General features: G+C 37.2%; 1 long non-coding RNA gene across 1 annotated transcript; it reads left to right on the top strand.

Annotated features, from left to right (window-relative positions):
* The first annotated feature begins 344 nt into the window (after window positions 1-344).
* On the top strand, window positions 345-6,631 carry LOC122154339. The gene is made up of 3 exons (XR_006166231.1): window positions 345-436; window positions 925-1,076; window positions 6,545-6,631. It is a non-coding gene; the product is annotated as an uncharacterized LOC122154339 (long non-coding RNA).
* Window positions 6,632-18,610: the final 11,979 nt, after the last annotated feature.

Here is an 18,610-nt window from a genome sequence, read left to right as displayed (position 1 = left end):
ATTCTTTTATGTAGCCCATGTAGTCAATAATATCTCAGTAATAAATTCAGACACACTGGCCTGTTTGTGTGTGAAAGAATAGAGGGGGATGTAAGGAGATCTCACTTGTCAGCTGTAGCTACCAGGGAAGAAGACTGGATTACACTTAACAAACTTTTTGCTATAGAGACGAAGTTATGGACTCTTTAAAAAACAATATTATTGGCATTTTGCAGACAAATGTTAGCATAAAGCCCATTCCAGGAAGTATCGGGAATATAGGAAAAGAATATACCAAAAAGAAAAGTGATGAATTGATTACTTTTACAAGATTCCTTTTTATTTGTTTTTTTCCTTTAGAGAGACAGAGACAATAAAACATGACAGCAAAGACTGAGATGAGAAGCACTGTTGTTTTAGAACATCTTCATTCTCAACAATAACTCCAAGAGAAAAGGTAGCAAAGAAATTTAAAACAAGACCAGATCATCAGGTTAACCATGTAACTTGACTCACTGCCTTGCAAATTTAAACTATTAAAGAAGCTGAGACAAAATCAATATTTACAGTAGTTGCATGTTAACAAATCAACATTTACCAACTGTTATAGACAAAGTTGAATAAATAATGGTGAAGGTGTTCGCAAATGTTACTTTGAAGAAAAACATATCCACTTTGAATCACAACATATATTATTCACACGCTGCAAACAGTCATGCAAGCAAATCTGTGTTTATGGTGGAATTGTAATCTCTCAGGCTAATAACTATCTGCATTACTATTTAGTCTGGAGAATGTCATATGGCAGTCCTGGTTATTCTGAGATTCAAAGAGAAGTCACCAGTAATAATCTGTGACTGGTGATATCAGATAAGCAACAGATTGTGTAGGGTTTTTAAGGTAAGTGTCACAATTAGAAAATATAAATATTTTTTTCTTTGTTAGTGCTCAAGTTTTTGTTGTCAGAATGAAAACCAAACTATATACAGCCTGGATTCTTGGTCCCTTTATCACTTTAAGAAAGTCCATGAAAATCCTTCTCCAAGGAGGGGCCCAGGAACAGTGGATGTTGGAAGCAATGGTTATTGCCCTCACTGGTAAGCAGAAAGTACTTGTTAATACCCTATTACAAGACTTTTGTGGCTCTGAGTAATCTTGCCAGATTGAACTGACAATTAAGTTCTCCATTTGCAAAGAAATCTCATATAAAAATTGTAATAATTCTAGTGAAACACAGTATTGGAAGACTAGAAGATGAAACCTTTTGTGATTTTGTGTGGAACTGTCTGTAGATTTTCAAGACCTACAACAGGCTTCAATGGGTGAATAAATTAATGCAAAATTGTTATAAATCCTATAATATTATGATACATGCAACAGCATTATTTGGTAAATTAAATGTTGAAAATTAAGAATCAATATTAAAAGGAGACCATTGAATAATATAGGAGAAGTCTATGTAACAACGCTAAACAAGTGATCTTGAATAATGAAGAAAGTACAGTTATTTGCTTCTAATCTGCTGAAAGGAGTTGTAGGAGTGATTAGTTTTGTATCAAATTACACTTGTCAGCAGCTGTGGCCTACCTTTCAAACTAAAAATGTTTTATGCTTCTTGGAATTTAGATATGACCTCCTAAATGTTTATAAATAATTTTTGTTATCTGTTTTAAAATTAACATTAGTGGCATTAAGTGGCTCTGATCAGTTAATACACAAACTCTTTTACCCTTCAGTAAGAACAAAACTCTCATCCCTCTGTGCACAAAAGCACCATCTCTAGGCCCATGTCTAAGACTAAAATGAACTATTTGGATTTTGTTGGTTTGGACCCAGAATGGCCAACAGCACAAGTGGCTGTGTTGTGTTCTGTGATGAGACATCACTGTATACAGAAGCATACACCAAAGAGATCATGCAACATAAATAATCATATTGGTGCCAGAAGTCAAATGAGATATATTTGATTTGTATAAGGTGAAAGCTAGCAAAGCTGTTAAAAAAAAAGACTATTAGATAAGAAAGCCTTTCAGAGAGTCTTAGGCAGGTAAAGACACATAAACCAACATGTCCTGTATTTGTTGCAGGTGAAATGATGCTTTTAGAGCATCAGTAGGGGACAGTTACAGTAGTGTAGGATAGTCATTGAAGGAGAAGTATTTAGGAATTAGAGACCAAAACAGGCCAAAACCACACCATTCTTCATAGGCTAGTACTGAAGTATTTTGAGATGAACATTACGCTTCAAGCTCAAGGTTCCTTGGGCTGTTACTAAAATTATAAGAGGTCACTGGAGCTGGCCCCTCTCCATAATTATGATGTGATTGTATTTTCACATCTCTTTAGTCAGCTGTTACAGCAGTTTAGAATGATAAAAACCACTGAAAGAGACAACTTCAAAATCAAATCTGCTTTAGAGGCATATACCTCTAGCTACATTATTTTTTTCCCATTTATCAGTAATGTAGAAGTACCAAAAGCCTGGAATATTGTATGACTCAAGAGTGATTTTTGAATTCAGGAAACTAAACCAGCAAAACGTAAAAATTTAGTCTCTTTGCTTCATTTCTGCTTTCTTTGCTGCATCTAACTTTAAATAAGAAACCATAAATACTGTTCCTGAAATAAAATCCTCACACAAAAAAAGCCTCTAAGTCTTTGTTAAGTCTAATATCTGCATGCAGTCATGTGACTATTCAAAATTACTCACTGAAGCAGCTGTGAATGCATACGAAATGAAAAACCTCTGTCTTGTGTATGATGAATATAAAAGGTGCCTCTCTATTTGCTAACTACTTAGAGCCTTAATTCTCTACTTTTTCTCATTATTGTAATTAAAAATGTTTGAATTACCACTGGCAGAGAGTGTTTGCTAAAACATGAAGTTATTGGCATCTCTTGCATAAGATAAAGCTCAGGTGGAGAAGGGAATCTTTTGAACAGGATGATTACCTGCTGTTCTGATAGTGACAATCACTGTCTTCTGTATGGCAGTGACTCCATTTGGATTCACTGAGACTCCCTGAAGCATTTTTTGCTGAATTATTACACTCAGCTGGCCTATGGTCCTATGTGATCACTCCAGCCCATACACAACTTGTTGCTATTGATTATTCTAAACTATGTACAAAACTATCTTAGCTACGTGCAAAGGATTGTCCTATGTGATCAATTCTTCATCTGCAGGAGTAGTTTCTAACTGACTAATTACAAGTGCATTATCCATGCACAGGTTAGTCAATTCTATTGCTGGAACTGTCTGAAGGAGCTTCTGGAATGACCAAGCTCTCCACCCAGGACATTAGACATTATATTTAAACATGAAAATAGTGCACAGCAGTTGAACTATACACTGCAGAAGATGCATGTGGGAAGCTCTGGGTCTGTCTGAAATTCTCACCTGAAGTATTGTGAAAATTGGTCAAATGCTTTGTTGTGAAGTTGACTAGAAATTCAGTCAAACACTTTGACTCAGGTTAGGTTAGCCTGTTGTCTCAAATTAGTCCACTGTTTCATCTATGCAGAAGGTAGAGGTGGAACTCCCAGATCACAAGGGAATTAATGAATAAGTGTGTTGGTTATGTCTGCAAGCACAGCCTTGTTACCAGGCTATGTGAAATTGTACCTATAATATCCTACACAATTATAACATTAATTCAGACTCTCTTGCCACAGTAGCTCCCTACCAGCTCATTGTTGAATCCACAGTGGTCATTGCCAGTTAAAGGATGCTCCATACTATGAGCATAAGAGATGAGTGAAGACCCTAATGTCTGAATTTATAGACACTCCAATGTCTCAACATGTTCTTTTCTTTTGGCATAGTGATATGATTTCCAGTGTGAATTATAGTTCAGGAACCTTGACACTACCACCACTCCTGGACTGGTGCTGCTGCCCACCTTTTGAATAATAACTTATTCGTTGGAGGATTCACCCAGAAATAGAGAAATAGGTGTCCTGGCTTCAGTGTTAAAGTCTAAGAGTTTGGTCTACCTCTTAGAAATCAAAATTCTAACCCTGAATCCAGATTATGAACAGACATAAATCTGGAATGATCACGTTTTTAGTTTTGTCTTGATCAGTAATAAAAGAGTAATGGGTGAGGAAAACCCAGATCCTCGTCTGGTGTTTCAGATGTTTTGGTGTAGGACTTGTACTATACTCTAGGAATAGAGCACCTGCAAAAATGTTTCTTTGTTTATCTTCCTACATGACAACCTCTAAACTCTCTGTACAAGAAAAGGAGTAAAGCTGGTATACACAGTTGAATCCTAATACTCTATTTTAGATAAAGTAAAACAAAACCAAAAGTTTTGAAATTTATTTTTTTTCTGATAGTGCTTAAATCAATCTGTTGTTTATTTTCAATGAACTCTCTTCTGTGTAATAGTTTGCAGATTTCATCAAATAGACAAACACAGCTGACATAATGTCAGCCACTGGAATTTCATTAGTAAAATAAGACATTTGCTATCCTGAGTGATTTACTATCCTATTACATCCATTTTAGATGCAATTCCTTTGAATTGCATGTCTACTTGTCCTAGACTGACCTACCACTCAAGTGAGAAACTACTCACCTGAGCAAAACAAATTGGATTTGGTCTGTGGTTCCTGAAGCATTACAGGGAGGGGAGTTCTCTTGTGTTTGTTTTAGGGTTTTTTGTTGTTGTTTTGTGTGGGGGTTTTTTGTTTTTTTTTTTTTTTTTGTTTGTTTTTTTTTTTTTTTTTAATTTAGTCATGAGACTTAATGTTTATGAGTTTTATTTTGAGCTCTTCTATCTGCAACTAAATCAAATCAATGTTACTTGCTCAGATTAGCTGTTGCTTAAGACACATTACAGACTGGTGCCATACAGAGGATGTCTCCCTTCTTACTGATGCTATTAACTTAATTTTGTATTCATCAATGCCAGGACGGTTTGTTCTGGTGATATATAATAAAGGGATTTAGTCAGTTTTGTAATTGTATTGCTGTTTTGCCTTTTTTTTTTTTTGCCTAAGTATTTCAGATATAACTAACACAAAACATATTTATTAATTAGTATTATTTGATTTTATTGGAAACATTTCCAACTATAGAAAAATAAGTAATGAAATTACCTTACTTCAAATGCAGACCAATAAAAAATAAACTAATCTTATTACAAATTATATATATAGTCTTAGGAAGAGCAAAGATTACTCTTTTGGGAAGGCCATGTTATATATTTTGAGATGTCCACTGCAATTTATCAGGAAGTAATTATTTGTTTGGTATAAAAGGAATGCTTAAAAAATACAGTGTGGTAAAGAACCTTTTAGTAATTTTCTCTTGCCCTTAGACATCTCTGATTGACTAACTACTTTAACCCCACCTCATAAATGCATGAAGGATGCTGAGGAAATAACAATGATTTTCCCCAAATCCAAATTGAGAGGAAGATGACTGTGATTAATGTTACCTACTCCCCCTTTCCCATCACATATCTGCAACCTGTATTTTCAAGTGATTTACATATTAAAGTGGCTTCCTGTTGCTTACATTTTAATTGGAGTCCTATAGTAGTGAGAAGAAAGCACCAAGGTACTCAGTTTTCTATGGGAAATACACAACTCTGCAAAAAGCAGTCTGTCCTGTCTGTGAACAGACAAACCCTGACATAGAGGCACACTGGTGCTTATTGGAATTCAAAACTTAACATGGTTCTTATGCTAGCAAGGTGAAGGCAAAACAAAAGTTTTATCTTCAGAAGTTCACACAGCTGTCCTCAAATTACAATTCAATTCCAAAGCCACACATAAAGAACTAGGTTCAAAGGTATATGAATAAATTATATACTTTCCACGCATAGATTTGTCAAATAAATTAGTAATTCAATAAATATATTTGAAAAACATATATACAATTACAGTAAGAATACTTTCTTTTTGCTTTCTGGACAGCTCAATATTAAAAAGTGTCCACATTACCTTCTAGCAGCACACACTTTTGATAAGTAGAATAAAAGATAAGGTAACTTTTGTAGAAAGAAGTGAACACTTCCATTTGAACAAATGTGGTACTTGTAAACACAGACAAAACTTTCAGGCACAGTAGCCACCCTTCAGGTGTGAAAATATAGATTCAATATAGTAATAAAATAATAGATAAGTCTTTTTTACCTGAAGATTGATAAACAACAGTCTACACTTTTCAAGAGTAAACCCATGCAGGATAAGAAACTGTTCTCTCATAGCTTAAAGAAATGGTTGCAATAGATGGCAATATTAGAAGATAGTGCCCACTATGTAATGTGACAAGTTATGACCTTGATTCAGCAAAAATATATGCATATGAGCACCTCTGAGCTGCTTGATCTTTGAGCAAGGTGAACTGCTAACCCATGGACTGTTCTGAAGTAGAGGTATTTAAGTGTTTACGTGTTTACAAGATTCAAAAGTAATATTCAGAGACAACATGGGATCCGGAAAGAAAGGGAAGAAGCAAAGGCTGATACTTGCTGATGTGGTGCTACAGCTTGGGAAATGCTTAAGATGACTATTAATATTACACATTAATGTTATTAATTTTTTTTCTCAGAAGAGATTTTTTATAGTGCCAGCTGCAGAAATGAAATACCTCAAGTGGAATCCAAGCATCTTTGATGATGTGCATCTTCAATATCAGTACTAAAACAAGATAAAGAAGGTGTAACTCTATCAGGTTGGAAATTCTGCTTATCATTGTAACTAAAGGCTATGTTCTTACAGTGTATATTAAATGGTCATAAAAAGCTGTTGATGAGACTCGTGTTTTCTTTCCTTACTTGAAAGTAGTTATGAAAGCAATATGCACACAGATTTTTAATATAAAACACCTTTTCCACTTTATAGCTAACACAATATGAAATGAATAGCCACTTGCTTGATGACTGAAGACAGGAATGAATAACAACAGATCCTGCCTTTATTTAGCTTATCTATAGTATAACATGAGGCAGCCAGAGAGACGTTTAAGTAGATTACTATTAATACCACTGTACGTATGCTTAATTTCCTTAAATACAGTGTACTAGATGAAGCGTTATTCTGTGACTCTTCCAGTATGTATAATAGCACAATAATAAATGTGCATGCAGGTAGAAATAACTAAGTAGTCTAATTCAAGCAGATGCACAGAACTGCACAAGGGATTTTTCATTATCTGAAATTAAAAGATACAGACATTCTAACATGGCAAATGTTAGTATCAGAAGGTGTTATAAATAGAACAGAGCTTTTTAATTGCTCAGCTCTTGGCCAAAGTCCTAAATTGATCTTGACTGATCTATTCTGTTCTTCTTTAGGCATATTTACGAGAATACAGACAATTAAGTGATCAAACGAGATAAAAACTGATCAAGAGATATTTTCTAGTCAGGTATTAAATTTCTAGGATGACCTTTACTTTCAAAACATTGAAGTTTTATGATATTAGAAAGATGTCATGCCACCCAAAGAGAATGCACCATTTTCAAACAAGAGAGGAGTCAAGATTAGTTTGTCAATCAAACATTCTTTATTTAGGGAAGAGATCTATGCATTTTCTTTGAAAGTACATAAAAATATTAAATAAATACAGTATAGGCTACATCTTATGCTAGCAAACTATCAAAACATATTCCTCCAAACATTTGGTCAGTGCTGTTAATGGTTATTAGATACAGTGTCTGATCTGGATCAAAATTTGTTTTTCCTAGGTATGATTTCTGTATTCATGATTTCTGGGTTAATCTGCATCTCACCTGGAATTACTGTCAGTGGTAACAAGAGTGTTTTAGGTACTGATGGAAAGTTTCCCAGTCACACAGAAGAGAGAAGAGAACCTAGTCTTCTTTCATGAGTGCCCTAATCCCTCAGGGTACCAGCAGTATATCATTGTAGTGGTGCATCTGTTTAGTTCTTTTGTATTGTTTCTGAAAAGGAAAATTTTTTGTACTGAAATAAATTTTTATTGAATCAAATGTTCTGGGTGAAGAAGATGGCCATTTCAGAAAAGCATACCAATAAAATTTAAACTTAATTAAATCTAAGGTGAAGTTTCTGATTTTTAATTTCTATTTTACTCAGATCATTCGTTGTAGATATTGTAGAAGGAAAAAATATAACACACCACTCCTTTGAACTTCAGTTGCTGTAGAACACCGAGTTGCAAACACACCAAGCTATCATGTTTTGTTTTCTCACTTACTTAAAGGATACAGGTTTTGATCTGTGGCACCATGTTGTGATTTAAATGTCTCCTAAACAGAGGGTGGAAGGGTAACATTAGAGGAAAGGTTAAATTGTACTGTAACTTTAGAGTAGCTGGGAATACTAGGGAAAAGAGTTGCAGGGAAAGACTGTGGTAGGAAAAGAGGTTTCTTGATCAAATGCATGTGGATGGATTAACTAACATAATAACTGATGTAACTTTTCCTTTTTATTTTTTTTTCTTAATCTGGAGATTGAACTGTGCAAACCAAGTCAATAAAAAAATCTATAATATAATATTGAAATGCAAAATGTGTGCACCTAAATCCCCTAAACTTTATCACAGTAAACGCTAATTTCTTTGAAACTGGCATTTAATACAAGCACTTTTGAAAAACTAAAGAGTAGTTCTAGAAGTAACTTCACCAATAAGAAGCCCTTTCTGAGAACTTACATTTATATGTATACTTATATATGTAATATGATTACTTGAGAAATAAGGTACCAAGAAACTGAGAGAAGGGCAGAATCTGGCCAATGTCAACATGAGAAATGTGGTAGCTACTTTGTTTCAATAAATATGTATCCTGAGGGAATACCAAGAGGAATAATGTCAAAATCATATCAGCTTAATGGAAATCAAAATACTGTACTTGTCTCCTGGGCCTTTGCCAATGTCTTTGCAAAACTTTTCTGACCATACCAGGGAAAAGAAAACTCCCACAGCATTGAGGTTTTCTCCTTAACAGCACTAGAACAATTTTAAAAATAATTTCCCTTGTGCCTTTCTGAATTCTTACAAGTATGTGGTAAAGAGCCTAGAGAATCAGAAAGTCCAGGGCATGCAGGATAAGAGGGATGAACATCATCTTAGTCAGGTGTCTGGGAAGCTGTGGGGGAAGAAAATGCTTACTAAAGCTTTCTGAGTTACTGTGCAGTCTGCTAATTCAGAGAACTGTTTTAGAAATTTGTTTGGTATTTTAATTTTATGCTTATAAATTACAAGCGTAGACTGTCAGGTACAAGATTAAATCCATTACCAAGAAAAATGTAATGCACAAGAGTTATGAAAGGTTATACATCACACACCTTCTGGTATATAAAAACATTTGAGTAAAACCACTAGAATTTATGAAAAAGCAAGTCATATCAAATTATGTGGAAGTCTTACAAAGCCTGGTGAGTGTAAAAAGGACAAGAAGCACAAGAGGAAACTGTTCAGGGAGGTTGTGTGTTCTATAAAGGTAGTACACTTAGGAACTGGTTGGACAGTCACATGTAGGGAATGGGTTAAACCTGCCCTTCCATGGTTAATAATAAAATCAGAGACAAATATTACTGATTATTTTGCCACAACATGTTCTGTGTTTGACATTTATTTGGATCAACATTACATTCTGGCAGAAATCCTCCCTGTAGGGACTTCCCCATGGGTTGCCCAGAGAACCTGCCAAGGAGCTGGTGTAGCTCAAGGGTGCAAGGACTGTGGAGACCTGAGAGATTTGTTACTTCACCTCCTGTGACTTTAGGCTAAAACAGGAAAGCAAATGCAAGATATATGCAGCTGAAGGTCACTTCACATTAGACAGGCAATGAGCAGTTAGGGAGCAATTCTACTTCAGCTTGTCTCAGGACTTTTTTCTTCAGGATTGTCTCTAAAGCAGACCTTATCATTTTGTAAGAAGCAAGGGGATGAGGGCAAGATTTTTCAAAGTACCTGTGTTATATAGTAAACAACTCTGAATACCTCTGATCCTACTACTGTGGAAAACACTAGCCTGCTGTCTTAATTTCACTTTTAGTATACAAATTATCTTCGATGAGCTCAGTAAGAGACATAAACTAATTCTGCATTTCAGGAGCAGAGAGCAGAGTCTTCCCTTTTCCTTGAAGGAATTCTGTGTTATCAGAATAAAGATAAGTTACTTCAAGAGTTATTGTCATCAGTAACACATGTTGGGCTATTAAATTGTACAGAGATGGTCTGTACTATAAGAAATCATTCAGTTACTTTTTTTTTCCCCCACCCAGGAGCAATTGTAAATTAAAATCAAAATAATTCTAAATCTTTACATTCCCTATTTGCCCCATACTTATTATCCAGTTACTGATTTCTTCTCCTTATTCTTTAAATAGAGTTGTCCTGAGGAACCTACCATCTGCCTGATGTAAACTGCCCCGTTAATTCTCACCTGGCTACAGCTGCAAAACAGATGAGAACAAGGAGAGGGAGTTAATGAATAAGACCTGGTAAAGATCTCAGCAAGGTGCCTCCTTTAATTCAGACCACGTTGGTAGTTGATATGACAACAAGATGTAACCACCTAATGATTTCAGTTCCTTAAGTATAATGAGTCCCATGTTCTTGGTATGCTTTAGACTGGACAACTTAAATTGCTGTTGTGTTTCATAACCCCTGTTGTATTTTGCAAAATTCCATTCACAGAATAAGGCTTCAACATGGAAACTGCTAGTTGTAATGGAAAAGCCAATTAGTAAGCTGTCAATAAATTAAAAAGTAAAAAAAAAAATCCTGACAACCAAATAACCAATAAAAGTCTGAAAAACTTTTGGATTTAAATATCCAGTAGCTTCTTGAAATTAATATGGTATAAAAAAAAGAAAAAAAAAAGTTATTTGCATTAACTGAATATATTGCAGAAATTCTAATTGTATATTTTACACATTCTTTTGTTGCCAAGAATAACATAAAATCTAACATAAAGATATTCATGTGGTATATGAAAGTTTTTACACAAGGAAAATGTCAAAATAGTTTGTTCAGACAAATGCACATCATTAACAAGAATAAGAACAGTGAATAAAGACTCACAATGAAGACAATCCTTGAAGTATGGAGTGTGAAATATGAAGCTGAAGCAGTTCTGAAATTTAAAAGAGTAGAAATTCAGCTTGTTCAGACTGAGTTATATGTGGTAATACACAGTCTTAAACAGGTTGTTAAAATTATCCTTTGGGAAAGATTAAGCATCCAAGTTAAAACTTTAAAAGTTATTCACCTGATTTTGGACTAGTATCTCTTTTAGAAATGACTGAGGGCTTAGATATGCAAGATTTTGAAGGGGGAAAGGTAGCATTCACATGTCAGTACCCTTATGCATATTCATACCATCTTTCGCTGTCAGTGAACCTTGCATTAGTGCTATATAAAGGCTATGCACAAACACATTTCCCTCAGGTTGGTTAAGCTGTGGTGACTTGTTGCATCTAAGGCATTAGTCACTGAATTACTATCAAGGTTAGGTGGCCCTAGTCAGTTTGGATATAGCAGTGACTTCCCCTTGTAACACTCATGATGAGGATGGAGAGAAGGGGGGACAAGAGCATGTTCTGTGAATGATTTCTAGCTGGCACAGGCTGGAACCATCATCATGGATCCAACTCTTCAACATTAGATGAGAAGAAGCAGTAAGAAACTCATGGGCTGAAAGGGATTTCTACCCTTGAAGACCCTAAATGGTCTGATGAGTCACTTGTCAAAAATATCAAAGAATTACATAGTTACTAAGGGTTAAACTGTCCTGGTGAAGAGAGCTGAAGGGTTTAAGGGAAATTTTCTGTAAAAGCTAATGGTTAAATAAGGCTTCAGATTGACTGACTGCTGGTGGCCATTTAAGAATAAAAAAAGTGCATGGTCATACTCACACATGCATCTATCCTTCTCACAGGTCACATGTTAAATTTTAATGGGAGGACTTTATGAAAAATTTTACTATTTTGGGGAACTCTTTCATATGCTATGACTAAGAGATGTAGAAATTCTCCTTAGAGACTCTTCCTTCTGGAAGACAGTTTATTTGGGGACACTATGACAAATTCATTCAAGAAGTGACATCCCAATAGATAAAGATGTGGAACCCCTGAAATGGATACTAGGAGAAACCTCGGTCATTTTTCTCTTGAATAAAAACAGGAGCATGGCACCTGAAGTTATGCACTTTCTACTCTTACCACAGTCATTTATCTTTGAATTTTTCTTAGTGTACTTTTCTTTGGGTAGGAGGTGCTGCCCAAAAGGTGCCATTCACACATCCATCTTGTACATAAATTTGGGGTGCTTCAGCCATCCCCCTTTAAGACGACAATTATTTCAATAAGAGCTTTGGGAAAACTATGCCACATAGGTATTCTTGATTGAGTGAATGAACCTTCATAAAAAATGGTGATGCTGAGTGGGACATTCTAGTTTTAAAAAATGCTTTCACCTCTACCAGAGATAAGTCTGCTAATGCAGTAGTACTCTGCAACTCACACTTCTTATCTAGTCTCATGACATTTTGAAAAGAAATATTTTTATGAAGGTCTGCTGCTTGTTTTCTGACTGGAGAACTTCCTCGCTACCTCACATATGTAGAGCATTTCTTAAAATCAGTCTTCTTTTCCCTGCTGATTAAATTGAACAATAAACTCCTCATTAGGAGGTTTTGAAAGTTATATTTTTGATGTTAGCTTTGGAAGTTACTCACTATGGGAGGTGCTGGGTAGTCAGGGTGCTTCTGAGTCATCCCCAATGCCCAAGCTGCTATGTAGAATATAAAAGACACATGCAGAAGAGAACTAGTCAGATTTGGAACCTACTTTTACATCACTGTTACCCCTGAGATGACCTCAATTCATTAAAAAAGTTATTTCTTGGGAAGTGTCTTAAAAGGTTGTTTGAACTTAAAACTCAGGCTCTGTTGGTATTCAGACCATACCTATTCTCAACATTATTTGGGGCCATGCTTTGAAGTTTTCTCTTTCTCCTGGGTATTCCAGCTAATGTAGTTCATTGTGAAATGAGAGCACAGAAAAATACAGTATCATCATATTACTTGTCTCAGACTTGAAATGCTACAAGAAACTTTAAAAGAAAACTTATTTTATTGGAAATGAATATACAGCTGTAAATAAAATCTTGAAGACAACATTTTGATAATTGTTTTACCTTAGTATTTTATTTTGTCTTGTCTTACATATATGCATTACAGATCACATTAATGAAAAATCTTTCTTCTGTCTTTTCACTGTGTCCACTATTCAAAAGCAGCAGAATTTGCCACTGAAATAAGTCAAAAGGGTATGTAATCAGATTCAACATTTCTCTTTTCCTATTCTCTCAAGTACAATACATGTGCACATACAGAGTTACACATTTGCTGTGCCACTCACTTTGTTGCAAAGAATGACAGGAAATTCACTGCTGGGTTGCAGAATATGCATGTATCTGCTCTGACCAGTCCCAACAACTTTGGAAGCTGTGTTTGAATGATGCCTGGGAGAAAACTCAACTCCTTCCTTAAGACTGTTAAGAGTTCTTTACTTTTCATCCTCTCAACTGTTTCATCTCCTAGCTGGTCCTTATCACATTTCATAATTTGACATGATGCATGAAGTTCACTGCAGGCTGTTATAGTAGCTAAGCAATTTAAGTAAATGGCTTCACTTAAAAGAAAATTTGAAAACAAAATAGATTTGAAATTCATTTTGCAAATACAATGATTTTGAGAAGGAACAGACTTTATATAAAGATGGCGATTTGGTTGGGCTTTCTTCAGAATGCAAGAGAGTGCTCTGTGAGATCAGAAGACCATATGTGCAGTAGTTTCTGTTGTTTTACTTTTTGTCCTATTAAGATTATCCAGAGGACCACTATTTGCTCCTTTCCTTTACTGAAATCTTGGTTTGATATGTGATGAAGAAAACTCCTTTACACATGATCCACAGTTTCTTTTTTGTTATTCTTTGATGTACAGCAGGTTCCAGTCAGGTCTAACTCTTAAGGTCAGTGGGCATACAGTGGTAGAATTCAGTTCTCCTATTTCAGTTTACCCTAGAGATAGTCCCAGATAGTAAAGGAATGTCGTGGTTTGGGCCTGGTCAGCAGCCAACCACCAAGCAGCCACTCTCTCTCCCTTCTCTTCCGGCAATAAGAAGGGACAGAGAGCCAGGCTTGGGGTTCGAGGTAGGACTGGGATGGGGAAAAAATCCCCCTTTATGGGCATGAGCAAAAGGCAGACTCGTTAGGGGAAGAAAAAAAAGAACATACATTTATTATAGACACTAACAACACCTAACAGAGTAGGACAGTGAGAAACATTGCCACATCTTGAGAACACCTTCCCCCCACCCCTCCCTTCTTCCAGGGCTCAGCTCTGCTCCCGTTATCTCTACCTCCTCCCTGCAGCGATGCAGGGGCAGGGAATGGGGGGGTGCAGTCGGTGATGCCACTTTTTCCATCTTCAGCTGGGGGAGCTTCAGGAACTTCTTTCCCCTGCTCCATTGTGGTCCCCCTCTCACAGGAGACAGTCCTCCACAAACTTTCTCCAACATGAGTTCCTCCCACGGGCCGCAGAGTTCCCCACACTGCCCCGTTGTGGGTAACTAACTTTCTCTGACTGGATTCCCTCCCACGGCTGCAGCCTTTCCCGAGCTGCTCCAGGGTGGGACACCCCCGCATGCTGCAATCCTCCCAGCACTGAATTACAGCAGTGGGGCTACCTTTTCCCATGAGACCCCATCCTTCTTTGGGCACAGAACCTTGATCAACGAGGTGGAAGCCACAGGCCATAAATCAATGTCTGCTCCACCGTGGATCTTCATGGGTGGCGGGGGGGGGGGATGACCTGCCGTCTCACCACAGGATACAGGGGGGTCTCTGCTCCGGCATACCTCCCCCCTCCTTTCTTCCTCCGTTCGTCCACTGACCTTGGTGTTCGCGCAGCTGCTGCAACTCCTCCTCACAAGTCCCACTGCCCGTCACCACCTGCCTTCTTAAATACGTTATCGCAGAGGCGCAGCTGATTGGCTCAGTTTCCAATCAGAAGTGGAGCTGATTTGGAGCTGGGGGAGCTTTGAGAAGCTTCTCACAGGGGGCTTCCCTATAGCCCCCTCCCCTGCCACCAAAAAAACGCCACCACTCACTCAACCCAGGACAAGGAAGTAGCACAATTCTTCTCAAGTCACATGTGTCAAGCTACTCATGAAATCCATGCTGTCACTTTCCACATTCATGAAATCCATGCTCTCATGTGGAAAAGGCCCTTCTAAAAGCAGTCCTGGAGATAAAGAATGAAATAGAAAATGCCTGTAGAAATTGCCTGTAAAAGTGTCTGCAAAGCCAAAGAAAACAAGCAAGAGCTCAGCTCAGAGGAATCTACTTTCTTGATGAATGAAGAGCTTTGTGGCCAGTGGAAGACTGTGTCAGGAAGGCAGATGGCAATGAAAAAAGGATGAGAATTTTCTGTGTATTAATGCCCCGGTAAGGTCTTTAAAGGACAAAAGGTCCTTTATAGCAATTATCTGATCCACAATGCAAAGTCGGACTTAGAGAGGATGTGAAGTAATTAAAAAATATCTTATTATATGGTTTTGGAAATCTGATGAAATTCCCACTGACTGGAAAAGGGGAAAATATCTCTCAGTTTTAAAAGGGAAAAAGGAAGACCTGGAAACTACAAGCCAGTGCCCAGTACGATTATAGAGTGGATCCTCTTGGAAACTAAGCTGGGGTACATGGAAAATAAGGAAGTGATTGGTGAAAGCCACCATGACTTCACTAAGGGCAAATTGCACCTGACAAATTGGGTGGCCTCCTACAACAGCATTACAACATTGGTGGATAAGGGAAGAGCAAGTGACATCATCTACCTGGACTTGAGCAAATCATTTGACACTGTCCTGCATGACATTCTTGTCTCCAAATTGGAGAGATGGATTTCCCAGATGGAGCACTTGGTGGATAAGGATTTGGCTGGATGGTCACACTCAAAGAGTTGTGGTCAACATCTCAGTGTCCACGTTGAGACCAGTGACAAGTGACGATCCACAGGGGTCGGTGTTGGGACCGGCACTGTTTAACACGTTTGTTGGAGACATGGACAGTGGGATTGAGTGCACCCTCAGCAAGTTTGCCAACAACACCAAGCTGTGCGGTGCAGTTGACACGCTGGAGGGAAGGGATGTCATCCAGAGGGACCTGGACAGGCTGGAGAGGTGGGCCCATCCAAACACCATGAATTTCAACAAGGGCAAGTGCAAGGTCCTGCCCATGGGTTAAGGCAACCTCAAGCACAAATACAGGCTGGGCGCAGAGTGGATTGAGAGCAATCTGGCAGAGAAGGACTTGGGAATGGTAGTGGATCAAAAACTGACTGTGTGCCAGCAACGTGTGCTTGTAGCCCAGAAAGCCAACTGTACCCTGGGCTGCATCAAGAGAAGTGTGGCCAGCAGGTTGAGGGAGGTGATTTCCCCCTCCTCTATTCCATTCTCATGAGACCCCATCTGGAGTACTGTGTTCAGGTCTGGGGCCCCCAACATAAGCAAGACGTAGACTTGGTGGAACAGGTCCAGAGGAGGGCCACAAAGATGATCAGGGGTCTGGAGCACTTCTCTTACGCGGACAGGCTGAGAGAGTTGAGGTTGTTTAGCCTGGAGAAGAGAAGGCTCCAGGGAGACCATATAGCAGCTTTCCACTAATTAGAAGGGGCCTGCAGGAAAGGTGGGGAGGGATTCTTTATCAGTGAGTGTAGGGATAGGATGAGGGGCATCAGTTTTAAACTGAAGGAAGGTAGATTTAGATTAGACATAAGGAAGAAATTCTTTCCTGTGGGGATGGTGAGGCACTGGAGCAGGTTGCCCAGAGAAGCTGTGGCTGTCCCCTCCTTGGAAGTGTCCTTTACAAAATCTGTATGTTCCTTTCCCAGTTCCCTGTTTTTTTTTTTAAAAAAGTATTCATTGTTCCATTTTTTTTCTGTGTTGTAGAAATAATGCTGAGCTGATCTGAACTGAAACATTTCTCAGATGCATTCAGTTCCAAAAAAGAGAATGTCAAATGATTTTCTGTCATCCATATACAGAAAAGACCATAAACAACACTTCCCATCTTAACTATGTGTAGGTAATGTGTTCTTGACATATTGCTCACACTTCTTAGCTTAAAACAAAATGGTATTAGAAAAATGTTCATAAGAAGTTTAATAAGAGCTGGAGATCCATTGTCCCATGAAAACTAGTTGTTCCACAGAGTACAGGTGAGGAACTCCTGAATTACTTCAGTGCTCTGTAGTTAATAGTTGCTAAGTATATCTCTGAACATATTGCAGCTTTCTTATAGCACGTCAACTGTCTCAGGAGTCTGCTCATATCTCCTAAGTCTGGTCAACCTATATAACGATCATATGAATGAAAAACTGTGCTTGAAAAGCTCCTGTCACAAATTCATGACAGCAAATATAAGCAAGAGGAGAGTTGAGCAAATTATTTACCTTTTATCTTTACTTATATAATAAGTAAGGATGACTGGACTTGGTCTATTTGACTTGTTAAAATCAAGGTATTAAAAAATATTCATAGTTTAATCTGTGTGTCCTTATTGCTAAAATATGAAAATGAATGAATTAGCCTTCATAATTTCCTGAAATATATTTCACTATGAGGAGATATAAAAGAAGTGAGTGATTTTTTCTTAAACAAATGACTTGAAGTGGAAGAAAAGAAAGTGTGAAAAAAAGAAAGAATGAAAGACATTTATTGTTATTATACCCACTCTCCCCTCAAATTCATAACATATAGAAAAATATTAAATTATTTTGCATAGTGGTTTTCTGTTTTTACTCAAATCTGAAGTAAAGATATCAGTTTATGGTGACAATCCCACAACTTCTAACAATTTTTGGGCCCTGTACGATAATACACTCAAACTCTGGTTATGGGTATATACAAGAAAACATTTTACATGTGAAGCCAATAACTTTTTATTAGCATAATTTAAATCTCAACAGTCCAATCAAAGAATTACCATTAGTCCAGGTATGTCATTCTACACAGAATAGCTATTTGTTACTACTACCTGTATAAAAAAATCATTATTGTTGCATAAAAAGGCAAGAAAAAACCAAAGAACTTAAACATAGCCAGCTGGTCATTAGAAAAAATGCTGTTGCAGCTAAACCAGGTGAAAACAGTAGCAGCAAACAGGTTAAATTCAGAGAGAGTAAATCTGACAATCCTAAATTTTGAGGCCTTGAAGCTCAGTAAAAAGCCTGTGTCCTGTGACTACCAGCATCAATATTGTATCTCTGGGCTCCAATGTTACCTCTCTGATTGATAGAAATGAGATGTTTTTGTCACTTGCAAACACATCTTTATTAAGTGTCATTGAAGAAGTATCAGCCAAAGTTTTTACTTATTTTATCATTTTAGACTGATCTACAGATTTTTATTAGTGAATTCCTCAGAACCTCAGTCCCTAATGTTCAATGTGAAATACAAAGGTTTGAAATATCATAGTATAAATGCTTGCTTAAGTGATATCATAGTCAGTGTTTGTGCTCTTGATTTGTAATAATAAAGTTTAATGGCACTTCCTCTCAGGTAAAATTTAATAGTTAATTTGCTTCCTTGTTTGGTCTCTAATTTAAATGATAATCTTCCT

Source organism: Tyto alba, unplaced genomic scaffold (genome assembly GCF_018691265.1).
Source record: "Tyto alba isolate M040663 unplaced genomic scaffold, T.alba_DEE_v4.0 Super-Scaffold_38, whole genome shotgun sequence".
Classification (NCBI taxonomy): Eukaryota; Metazoa; Chordata; class Aves; order Strigiformes; family Tytonidae; genus Tyto; species Tyto alba.
Note: the sequence above shows the minus strand (reverse complement) of the source record. Positions and strands in the feature narration are given on the sequence as shown.